This window comes from Hetaerina americana, unplaced genomic scaffold (assembly GCF_022747635.1).
Source record: "Hetaerina americana unplaced genomic scaffold, ioHetAmer1.1.p SCAF_4, whole genome shotgun sequence".
NCBI classification, from domain to species: Eukaryota; Metazoa; Arthropoda; class Insecta; order Odonata; family Calopterygidae; genus Hetaerina; species Hetaerina americana.
This window is the reverse complement of record NW_027286985.1, coordinates 40,473,933-40,486,791: the sequence shown is the minus strand read 5'-3', so window position 1 is coordinate 40,486,791 and position 12,859 is coordinate 40,473,933.

Here is a 12,859-nt window from a genome sequence, read left to right as displayed (position 1 = left end):
CAGTTCAACTCCACTGTGGCAATCATCATCCGGCAAAAAGGTTTGCTAATTAGTCTAAGTTAATAGATTATCTGACTAAATCATACCTTGACTGTATTGGCTTGAACGATCAGACTACTGGTTTTTGAACGGTCTAGATTTATTTTATTTGGCATGTAAGTAAATGATCTATCTTGTGCAAAGAGGATAAACAAATTCAATAAGCCACGGTATATATCTCATTACTCAGTAATTATCATTGGCGAAAGCGTATGCGAGTCTATATAGACGTTCTAACAATTTTTGCGTATATTTCACTAAATATTCGTTCCTAAGAGTGTTCTGATGTTTTGTATTTAGCCGCTCGTGACAATCAAAGAATATTCTCAAAAACAGCGCGACGCAATGTAGAAATGCCATCTGCTATTACGTGGCAAACATGGCCATGTGAATGAAAGAGAAACGGTTAAAATCTAAAAATATATAACATTTCCGTTCTAGTGCGTGGGAATATTTTTCAGTAAAACATATCAATTGTTGAAGTGGAAAATTTAAAAACTGAGTTGCGATTCCATCTAATTCCAGCGATTCCTCCGTGTCCAGAGATCCATAGAAAGAATACATTGTTACCCCTCTGTTAAAGGGAAACGAGTCTAGAGTGTATCTCCTGGACTACAGAGAGGGCAGGTGAGAAGCAGAAAATGGATATAAGTGCGCTAGAAAAGTCAGAGAAGATTGTAAAGGAGCAGTCATTGTCTTTCATTTCTCGTAGTAGTAGTAGTTTTAGGGGTTTGTAGGGTGCGTCGACAGCTATGGTCATTTTGCACCACTGTCATAACGTAAAACTTATGTTCCTTTTAAACTAGGAATAAGTAAACAAATAAATACGAATAAATATATAAATAAATAAAATAAACAAAAAAAAAGGAAAATGCTAAAATCAAAAGCATTAAAATTATGAGCTCCAAAGCTAAAGCTGCCCCATTAAACCGGTTGACCTTAAAAAACTTAAGACTCGGTTAATAGACCCAGAGTCATCCCCTAAAATATTTTTTAAGTCTCCCCTTATCTTCAACATGTCTCTGGCCCTTTGGTATGTTGTGCATTCCGTCAGGATATGTTTTATCGTCAGGGGTTGGAAACACTCATTGCAGCGGGGCTGTTCTTTTACCTCCGCAAAGAGGTACGAATGAGTGAGGGCAGAGTGTCCTATTCTCAGGCGCGTAATCATGACCTCTTCCCTCCGAATTTTCCGGATGGAAGAGGACCATGGTGAAACGACCGGTTTTATTGCCCTGAGTTTATTATTTTGCAGAGACTGCCAAGTCTCCTTCCACTGATGCAGGACCGAGTTCCGCAAGGCAGCCTTTACGTCCTCCATTGGAACCAAGGTGGAGTCGGTCTCGGGTTTTCGAAGGGCATCCTTCGCTGCCTGGTCAGCTTTTTCGTTACCTCTTATGCCGACGTGACCAGGAGTCCATATAAAGGAGACCCTGTTCCCCTTTCTCTGAAGGGACAACAGGGTATAATGGATCTCCTGGACTATCGGGTGCACAGGTGCAAAGACCGATATAGATTTTAGGGCGCTCAACGAGTCTGTGCAGATGAGGAAAGAGCCATCGCTTTCTTTTATTTCTCCTAGGGCCGTCCTTATGGCTGACAGCTCGGCTGTGAAAATGCTGCAAGAAGTGTGCAGTTTTTTCCTCACGACTCCATGGTAGTGGGACACGACCGCATAGGCACATGCAGATTCTGACTTTGACCCGTCGGTGTAGACTGGGACAAAGTCAGAAAGTGAGCCGAGGACGGCACTGAAGAGCTGCTGGTATTCGGAATCGGTCGTCTTGGCTTTGCGGCGTGCACTGGCAATGAGTTTAATATCCGGCATTGGCGTTAACCAAGGCGGGTACTTAGCATAGGAGACGGGGCATACTTGAGGAAATGTAAAATTTACCGCGTTAATAAAATCATTAAAACGAACGGCAAAGGGCCTAGTTGCCCTTCTCCGCCTGTTAAATAAGTCTAAAAACCGTTGGTTAAAAACTATGTTAAAACAAGGGTGGATTGTCTCTGATAAAATTTTACAGGCATAGTTGCCCATTAAAATCATCCTGCGGGTTTCCAACGGAGGCTCCCCTGCGTCTGCAAGTAAGCTTGGGACTGGGCTTGTTCTAAATGCCCCGGTGGCCAACCGTATCCCAGCATTGTGGACACATGTAAGTGGTCTCAAGTAAGACTCTCGTCCTGAGGAATACACTATGGAACCATAGTCCAGTTTGGATCGCACCAAGCCTCTGTACAATAAAAGCATGCTGGTGCGGTCTGCTCCCCAAGTGGAGTGAGTTAAAAACTTTAAAACGTTGAGGGTTTGGCGACACCTCTCACGTAACACGCGGATATGCTCCCGCCAGTTCAGCTTTTGGTCCAGGATCATGCCGAGAAAGCGGACGGACTCCACAAATGGAAGAATCCTACCCAACAGGGTTAGGGTCGGGGTAACGTGGTAACCGCGAAGACGGTGAAAGTGCACGCATTTCGTTTTCTCCATGGAGAAACGAAATCCGTTCTTTCGCGACCACTCTCCCAGTTTGTTTAGAGTCACCTGGGCTTGCCTGGAAGCGTTTGGCAGTCGTGTCGACCGGCAAAATATGGCTAGGTCGTCCACATAGAGCGATGCCATCACCGGGGCATTGATGCATTCCACCACGTCGTTGATGGCGATGGCAAATAACGTCACGCTCAGTACTGAACCCTGGGGTACCCCGTTCTCCTGTGTAAAAGATCGGGAAAAGTGCTTCCCAGTCCTTACTTTAAAAAGGCGGTTGGTTAAAAAATTTCTGATAAATAGGGCCATGTTGCCTCTAAATCCCCACTTGTGGAGCGTGTTGAGGATTCTCCATCGCCACACACTATCATAGGCCTTCTCCAGGTCGAAGAAGACTGCTATGACGTGTTGACGTTGGAGAAAGGCTTCCTGGATGAAGTTCTCAGTGCGAACCAGATGGTCTGTCGTGGACCTGCCACGCCGAAAGCCGCACTGAGCGTCGGAGAGCAGGTGTCGACTCTCCAAGCACCACATGAGACGTCGGTTTACCATCCGTTCCATCACCTTGCACAGGCAGCTGGTGAGAGATATGGGACGGTAGTTGTTCGGGTCATTTTTGTCCTTGCCCTGTTTTGGGATTGGTATCACGATGGACTCTCCCAGGCATTTGGAAAACTGTCCTCGTTCCAGAGTTGGTTGAGGGTATTTAGGACCTCCCCAATCGCGGTTTCCGGAATGTTCCGGAGAAATGCGTTGTGGATTTCGTCCGCCCCTGGCGAGGTGTAATGGGAGTCTTCGATGGCGGATTTAAGCTCCCAGGACGTGAAAGGCTCATTGTAATATTCGCTTGTAGGACCTGCATCAAAATTGAGAGGGACTCTCTCGCATCGCCTCTTCAGGTTCGCAAAGTCCGCGGCATAGCCCTCGTCACTGCTATTGGCCGCGAACTGACTGGCAAATATGTTGCTTATTTCGGCAGGTGAATTAACCACCCGGCCAGCAACAAGCAATGGCGAGATGACAAATGAGCCCTTGGACCCGGAGATTTTCTTCACTTTGTCCCATACCTGACCAAGTGGCGTGCGATGGTTGATGGTAGAGACGTATTCTATCCAGGAAGCCCTCTTGGCCTCCTTCACGGCCCTTCGAGCTCGCGCTCTCAGGCGGCGGTACGATGCCAGATTAGTTGCCGTGGGATATTTTCTAAAAATATTCAATGCTTTTTTCCTCGCCCGAATCGCCCGGTCGCATTCCCCGTTCCACCAAGGGACAGGAGCTCGATTTATATTCCCGGACGTACGAGGGATACTTTTGGTAGCTGCCGCCAACAGCGTTGAACTTAGTTTATCGACGTTGTGCAACGCGTCGAAACTTGCGTCGTGTTTATATGTAAACGTACGCTTGAAAAGTGGCCAGTCCGCACGGTTAATACGCCACTTTTCCGGAGGTTTTGAAATGGTGGGCGAAGAGTCTTCTTTAACGAGTAGAAGAGGAAAATGGTCACTCCCACAGAGATCGTTGTGGGTGGACATTTTCAGCTTTGGGGCTAGACTTCTCGAGCATAGACAAAGATCTATTGCTGAGAATTCCCCATTGAAGCTGTTAAAACGGGTTTTTTCGCCGCTATTTAATAAAAACAGGTTAAAATCCTCAATAAAGTTGGATAAAATTCGACCTCTCCTATTACTTTGGGTTTCTGGCCCTCCCCAGAGAGGATCATGGGCATTAAAATCTCCCATCAAAATGAACGGCTGAGGAAGCTGGTGGACAAGGGCTTCAAGGTTCAGGCGAGTCACCGGTGCACCCTCTGGCAGATACACGTTGCATAACGTCATCCTCTCAGGGGTGTGCACCGTGACAGCGACGGCCTGGAATGGAGAGTTCAGTTGGACTCGCGAGGTGTAAAGGGCCTCACGGGCCGCAACTGCTACTCCCCCTTGGGCTCGTTGGCCACTTAGGTCATCCATTCTAAAAACAGTGAACCCCTTCAGAATACCCTTATCTTCTGCCTTAAAATGGGTCTCTTGGAGACAAATACAAGAGGGTTTAAAATCTTGGATTAAAATGGCCAGCTCCTCCTTGTGCCGATAAAAACCATTGCAGTTCCACTGCAGAATGGAACACATTTAAAGTGTTAAATTAAAATGAATAAATAAATAAATATATAAATAAATAAGTTGACTAAAAAGGGAGATGACCAACTCTATTGAGGTTATCGCTTGAAGCGATGTTTCCTCTTCCACTCGTTTGCGAAGACCTCTGTATCAGAGATACTCTGGTCCTCTTCAATTACCTCCGGCTTCTTTGGCTTCACTGGAAGCGGCGGGGAAGGTGTATTCTCACGCCCTTTTGGCGTGTTCCCCTTGGTGGTTTTTTGTGGGCTCTTCTTTGAAGGGCCCACAGGAGTAGGTGGCTCCTTGTCCACCTTACTCTTTCCATCCTTCACCCTTTTGGGTTTAGGCACTTGCGTGTTTTCAATTGGGGATTCTTTCGGGATCTCTGTCTGCGTGGCGATGGTACACTTTACACATGGCGTGGTTGCAACGGAAGCAAAGGACCGGGAGAAAGTTGGGGCGATTAGCGCCCTGTATTTCCTCCTCGCTTCCGCATATGGGATTTTTTCCAGTGTTTTAATCTCCATGACTTTCCTCTCTTCTTTCATCTTCGGGCAATCACGAGAGTACACTGGGTGTGTACCCTCGCAATTGACACAAAGAGGTTCCGAAGAGCACTCTTTATCCTCGTGCGCGTCTTTGCCACAGCGCGGGCAGGTGGACTTGCCCTCGCAGCGCGACGCGACATGGCCGAACCGTTGGCATTTGAAACAACGCACGGGATTCGGGATGAATGGCCTCACTGGTACCGATTCATAGCCCACAAACACCTTGTCGGGTAGTCTATCACGCGCAAACGTCAAGATCACGGAGGTGCTGTTCACGTTTTCTCCGTTGCGCCTCGTGGTGAGTCGACGACAATCAGTCACTCCCTGAGAGAACATTTCTCTCTTGATTTCTTCGATGTCCACGTATAGGAGGTCGTAGTGACTGATGACTCCCCGACAGGTGTTAAGAGTGCGGTGCACCTCCACCTTAATCGGAATGTCATGGAGCATTCCCATAGCAAGCAGTTTTTCGCTCTGTGTGTCGTTCAGGGTCTCTATAAGTAGTGTACCATCCCTGAGCTTCTTCACGCTCTTTGGGTCCCCAGGCACAATCTGTGACAACACTCTGCGAATTAAGAAGGGAGAAACCTTTTTCAAGGTCTCACCTTCCTTTGCACAAGACATAATTAAATAGCGCTTACATGCGCCGATACACTTTTCTCCCCCGCCGGTGTCCGGACGGGATCTTTTTAGTGGTGGAAAGGGTTTTTCCTCCATAATAAGAAATGATTCGTCCCTCGGCCTCCCCACCCGCCACGGAGCCACACATTTGGGACGCCACTCCGCCAAACCGGAGCGGTCGCCAGGGCTAACTCGAGGGATATAGCGCTTCAGGAGTGGTTGTCTGTTTCGGGGTGGATCTTCGGTGCAAGGGCCCACCAAAACCCTTACATCTCCGACCTCCCTACGCAGACCCCCACAACCTTGGCACTCGCGACCGGAGCGAAAACGCGACGGAAGCCGATTGACCGGGAGTGGCTAGCTCCCGGCCTCCCGTTTACGCGAAATCCGGGGCCAAAGAGGGATATCGCTCTCCGGTCCATACAGGGCATCCGAAACCCTGCTGGGAACCAGAAAGATCACCCTCCAGGATCCCCTTCTCTCCCTTACGGGTCTCCAGGCACGGCAAACACCTGGGCGGATCGCAGGCCAGATGGTATGGCCGCTCACAGACAGTGGATCCACAGCACTGTCCGGACGCATCCCTTGCTGGCTTGGGGTTTGTTTTCGGGGTTTTCTCCCCGCCCTTTTAGTCGCCTCTTACGACAAGCAGGGATACTGCGGGAGTATTCTCTAACCCCCTACCCGCAGGGGGGTTCATTTCTCGCAAGGCTATATTGATGGAAAAGAGTTCCTCTGTGTAAACTCAGCACAGGCCGTTGGTCTCTGCACATTGAACACAGGGATGAAGTCCGAGTGGGACCCGAGAAATTCTGTCAACATTTCTTGGTACTTCGCATCTGTGGTGTACGAGTTGGAATTTGGATATGAAATGGTCATTAGCTCAGGCTGTAGCTTTACCCATAGGTGGAGATTCAGGGTAGCAAATGGGATATATTATTATTATGACGTAATCTACCGGTTAAGGTAGGTTTTTGGATGGACACAGCTCCTAAATAAATATTTTGTGATTCCTAACAAAACACAAAATCCAGTATCCTACTTTATATCAGGTCCCTCTTCATCTCTGAGTACTCTCTTCCTCCCTGCAGCCCGTCCAACATCCCTGTCCTGTTCCTTCCCTTTCCTCGTTTGCCTAACATTCTACCCTCAATTAAAGTCTTCAACATCCCGCTGCCGGCCAATATCCCCGTCATCAACTTTTCCTGCCTCCATAGGATTTCTCCCACAAACCCCTCTCTTCGCCCACCATACCAAGTACTTCCTCAGTTGTTTTCTTCTCTGTCCATTTCACCTTCTCCATTCTTCTCCACACCCACATTTCAAAAGCCTCCAGTCTACGTCTATCCTCCTGCTTCAATGACCACGTTTCCGTGCCGTACATAGCTACGCTCCATATCAAAGTTTTTACGAGTCTTTTCTTAACATCCTTACTCAACGTCCCTGTCATCAACTCCCTCCTCCTTGTGAAAGCCTCTTTGCCTAGCGCAATTCTTCTCCTTACGTCCCTACTACTTTGACCGTGTTGGTCGAAAATACTTCCGAGATACGTAAACTGTTCCACCTGCTCTAGTTTTTGCCCTCCCATTTTAATGTTTAGCTTAGCCTTTTTCTTTCTAGGAAATCGCATAACCTTTGTTTTATTAATATTTATTTTCATCCCAAACCTGTCGCACTGAATTTCCAATTCACTCAGCAATGCTTGCAGCCCCTTGGCTGACACAAAACAAACTAAAGCTTGGTCATCAGCAAACCTAACTGATTTTACGAATTCCCCGCCCACTTTCATTCCTACCTCCAGTTCTTCCCATGCCTCTTTAATAATTTCCTCTATATACAGGTTGAACAGCAACGGTGATAATGGGCAACCCTGCCTTACACCTGTTCCTAACACTGCCCATCCGGACTCCCCGTTTCCCACTCGCACCTGAGCAGTCTGAGACATGTACAGGTTGCGGATCAGCCTCCTTTACCTCCAATCTATTCCTATTTTCTTCAATGTACTCATTAGTTTTTTCAAATGGGATATATACGGGGTTACAAAACGCGGCTAAATACCTCGGGGTCATCTTCTAGGATGCATCCATGGTATCCCCTCATGTTTAGCCTTTCACGTGCCCTTCGGTAATTGTTACAATCCCTCAACACATGGTTCATCCTAAGGGGCAGGTCATAATCTTCGCAGCGAGGTTGCGCTTTTTCCTCCGTGAAGAGGCATGAGTGCGTGAGGATACAGTGCCCTATCCTCAAGCGCGTGGTGACGACCTCTTCCCTCCAATTTTTCTGGGTGGAAGGGGGCCGCGCTGAAACTACCAACTGTACTACCCTCCGTTTATTGTTATTGACGGACCGCCAAGCTTCCTTCTACTGGTTTAAAACTAAGTTTTGAAAGTCGGCCTTAAGGACCTCCACTGGTACCAAAGCGGAATTGGTCTCGAGCTTCCCCAGGCTTTCCTTCGCCGCTTTGTCGGCTTTCTCATTTCTTTATTCTTACATGGCCAGGGGTCCAAATAAAGGATACCATGTTTCCCTTTTTATGCATGGATAGGAGGGTAAAATGGGTCTTTTGAAATATCGGGTGTATTGATGTGAAGTCCGATTTGGATTTTAACGCACTCGACGAGTCCGAGTAAATTAAGAGCAAACCGTTAGCACTTTTTATTTCTCTTATAGTTATCCTTATCTCTGAGAGTTTCGCTGCACAAAATCTGCAAAACCTACTCAATTTTTCCTCAGAACACCATGGTAACGCGAGACCACCGCACAGGTACATGAACATTCCGACTTCGATCCATCGATATAGACAGGGAAGAAGTCGGAGTGAGATCCGAGGAAAGCATTAAAGTGTCGCTGGAATTCTAACTCAGTTACGAACCCTTATGGGGGCGTGTGTGGCGTTGTCTTCACGTCAGGCTTTTTCATTAACCAAGACGAAGATTTAGCGTGGAAAACTGGGTATACTTCAGGCAGGGTAAAATTGAGTTCGCGGATAAAATCATTAAAACGAACAGTGAGGGGCCTAGTGGCCCTCATCCGCCGGTTAAGTAAATTTAAAAACTGTGAATTAAAAAGGATATAAGTATGGGTGATTATTCACGGATAAAACTTCACTCGCAAAATGGACTATCAGACAACTTCTGTGGGTTGCCAATGGAGGATACCCTGCGTCAGCAAATACTTAGGCTTGTGACTGGGCTGGTCCTAAAAGCCCCAGTGGCCATCCGAAACCCGGGGTGGTGAACACCAGGACGAGATCTCAAATAATACTCTCCTGAAGAAAACACTATAGAACCATGGTAAAATTTTGAACGAACCAAGGCACGGTTCAGTAAAAGCATGCCAGTACGATCTGCTCCCAGTATAGAATGGCTTAATTATCAAACAATATTGAGGGTTTGACAGCCCCTCTCTCGTAATACACGAATATGTTCCCGGCAATATAGTCTGTGCTCAAGAATCATTCCCAGGAAACAGGAAACTCCACAAATGGGAAACGGTATCCATTCTTTCGCGACCAGTCTCCCAATTGATTAAAGGACACCTGAAATTGCCTGGAGGCGTATACGAGTCGTGTCGACGGAAAAATATGGCTCTGTCGCCCACGAAGAATGATGCCAATACCGGTTTATTGATGTAATTCGCCACGTCGTTGACTGCGATCGCAAAATAACGTCACGCTCAGTACTGATCCCTGAGGTACCCCGTTCTTGTATATGAAGAATCAGGATAAAATATTGCCCGTCCTTCCTTTAAAAAACACGGTTTGTTTAAAACATTTAATAAAAAGGGTCATATTGCCCAAAAATCCCTAATTTCATGCGACGTGTTTAAAATGTTTTGTCGCCAAACACTTTTGGAAACCCTCTCAAGATCGAATAAAACGGCAACGGAGTACACTGGATGTGTTTCTCCTTCCTTCGAACACCGCATTAAAAAATATTTATTCCTTGCAATAAAAACATTATCTACCCCATCCGCGTCCTGGCGGGATCGTTTGGGTGGTGGTAATGTATTTTCCTCCATTCCAAAATATTAAGATTCCTCCCCCGGTCTGCCCACCCACCACGGAGCAAAACACTTCGGGCACCGCACCGCGAAATCGGAGCAGTCGCCAGGTATAGCTCGAGGGATGAAGTGGTTCCGGGGTGGTTGTCTGTTTCGGGGTAGAATCTTCAATGCAAGGGCCCACCAAAAACTCTTGCATCCCCGACCGCCCTACGCAGACCCCCACCGCCTTGGCACTCGCCACCGGAACGAAAGCGTGACGGAACCGATTGACCGGGAATGGCTAGCACCGGCCGCCCGTTAACACAAAATCAAGAACTAAAGAGGGTAATGACTCCCTGGTCCATACCGGGTATCTAAAACCAAGCTGAGAACTAGAGAGCTCACCCTCCAAGATCCCCAACTCTCCCTTACGGGTTACCAGGTACGGAAAACAACCGGGTTGATCTCAGGCCATAAGGTTGGACCGATTTCAGACAGCAGACCCACTGGACTGCTTAGTATCCCTGGCTAACTGGCGGTTTGTTTTCGGGATTGTCTCCTTACTCCTTTAGTCGACTCTCACGACAAGCAGGGATCCTGTGGGAGTATTCTCCACCCCCCTGTCCGCAGGGGTTTAAATGTTATGTAATTCATGGATTCATTTCATTTAATGTAATATTTGCTTTGGTGGAGTAGGTGATTGACGACGGTACGTACGTGATATTTACAAAATGTCCCAAACACAAAATTGATTTTCATGATGAAATGCTCATGATAATGAAACTGAAGACTGCTTGTTGACTACTGCTTTGACATAAATAGCGAGCCTTTCAGATCTTGCAAAGTCATTTTCATTTCAAATGATGTTAAGTATCAAACGCTATTAGAAAATGGATGCAACGTGAATTCTTAAAGACCGATGTCATCTCCAAAAACATCATTATAGATGAGCAAAATTTAAAAATGCTCTAGGTATAAAAAACACTATTTTAACTTGCGTACCCACTTCGAAATCTAACCACTCCCACATTATTCGGACTTATACACAGTCCAATAATGAAATTTTAAGCACGAGTTACGCATGTTTTTTGCTACTCAATTGAAATTTAGTGAGCGAATGGTATGGGGAAAATGAAAAATAATACACTCAGCATAACCGTTTTTCTCACACCAATAGCATGTTGGTCATGTGGATAGGACAAAGTGCACTCCACAGTTAAGTATGGTTTCAAAAAATAAACAGTCCATATTTATTTATCAAAGCATAAAGCCTCTGTTAGTTTTAAACAGGATATTCGGTTTTGGAAATATTCCAGTTCGGACTAACAAGGACGTTCCAAGATACCTTTTGTTTTACAGCGGCTGTTTATTTACATTAGCGATATTGTTTTCCATCGCAGTACTCCCGATCAACATAGAGAGATCAGTAAATATATCTCAGAACAAGAATCAGAAGATCGTACAGGTGTTCTTATCGATTGCTACAACTATCAAGTCATCAATTGTTGGCATTGGAGGTCTTTCTGTTTTCATTTTCCAACGCGACAAGATCCAAAGGATTTTTGCCGAGATCGCACGCGCCAACCACAATTTACAAGATGATTACTCCTCTTTGCGAAGTAAAATCATTCTGAGGATTATCTTAGCATCTGTGGCCACTATCTTTTTCGGAATCGTTCAAATTCATGAGCACAAGAAATTTATGAAACTAATTGCTTCCGGTAGTATCTGGATCCTAAGCACGGTGTACTACATGAACATTTCCACAATGCTAATCCTCATCCGTGAACAGTTCGAACGCTTGAACCGTCACATAGAGTCAGCAGTGGACACACTGAAAACGGAAACGGAAGGTACTTCGACGGGATGGGACGTCCGGGGCGGATTGGTGCAGAAGTGCTACGCTTCCGGAGGTCAGACAAGAGGTGTGGTCGAGTCACTTGATCGATTCTTGGACGCTCACTTCCGGCTGATCGAGTTATGTTTCGAGTGGAACAGAACGTTCGGCTTCCTCAACGTTATTATGTCGACCAACGGCTTTTTAGATGCCATCTCGTCCGTGTACTTGGTGGTGCGCATCGAGCTGAAACTACTTATTGTCGAAGATCCCCTCGGCACTACGATCAGTTCCCTGAGTTGGTCGACCTGCGCAGCGATTTGGATGATCGTCGTGGCAGTCGCTTGTTCTGAGACGGCTGAAACGGTAAGAGGCTTAACTCCGCCTCGATTTATGTCATCGATAGAAATGTCATGCTAGAGTCAGTATATCTGTGGTGGTTTATATATGTGTATATATGGTGTGTATATATGTTTCCCGCGTCGTTCCGATTCGGGATAGGTAAGGTAAACAAGGCATTATTGTATGTTAATTCGGGAAAATTACTCCCTTTTACTAATTCCATCAATACTGATCAGTCCTTGGACAGATTTTTGCCAATCTTTATTCACGCATTCCTCTATATACGATGTTCTGCGACTTCTAATATCCTTAACCCTTTTTAGCAATATTTCGCAATCAATTTTCCCGTCTGCCTCTTCCTCTCAAATCCTTCTCCCTATGTTTTTAGTTCTGTTGTCATATATTCTATCAGAATGACTAAACCAATTAATACTTTTATTTTCGGCTGGTAGCATCAAATATTAATAATCGCAATTCATTCGTGGAAGCATAAATAATGCGAATTAGATACCACACGCAATTACTCTTTCACAGTTCACTCACTCCTCAACATATCTCCTGTTTTTATCTCACGAGTAACCAATAAATCCATTCTTCATTTACACTCATGGCAAACGTGTATGCAAGTATCACCCTTGATGTACTCATCTTGGTTTACCAGGTTTCACTCTTTTGCACTGTCAGCTGTGCTGCCTATACAAGCATTTATTGTTTTATATACACCACACACGAAGTCAGTTCAAATTCTAAGGTACTCCCATTTTTTTCTTTTAGTAGATAAGTAGATAGCAAGATGTGATTGAGTTTATATTAGCGAACGCTATAAATAAGAGACATTTATGGCTGGCACTGAGCAATGGACAGAATTCGTATAGCTATCAATAGA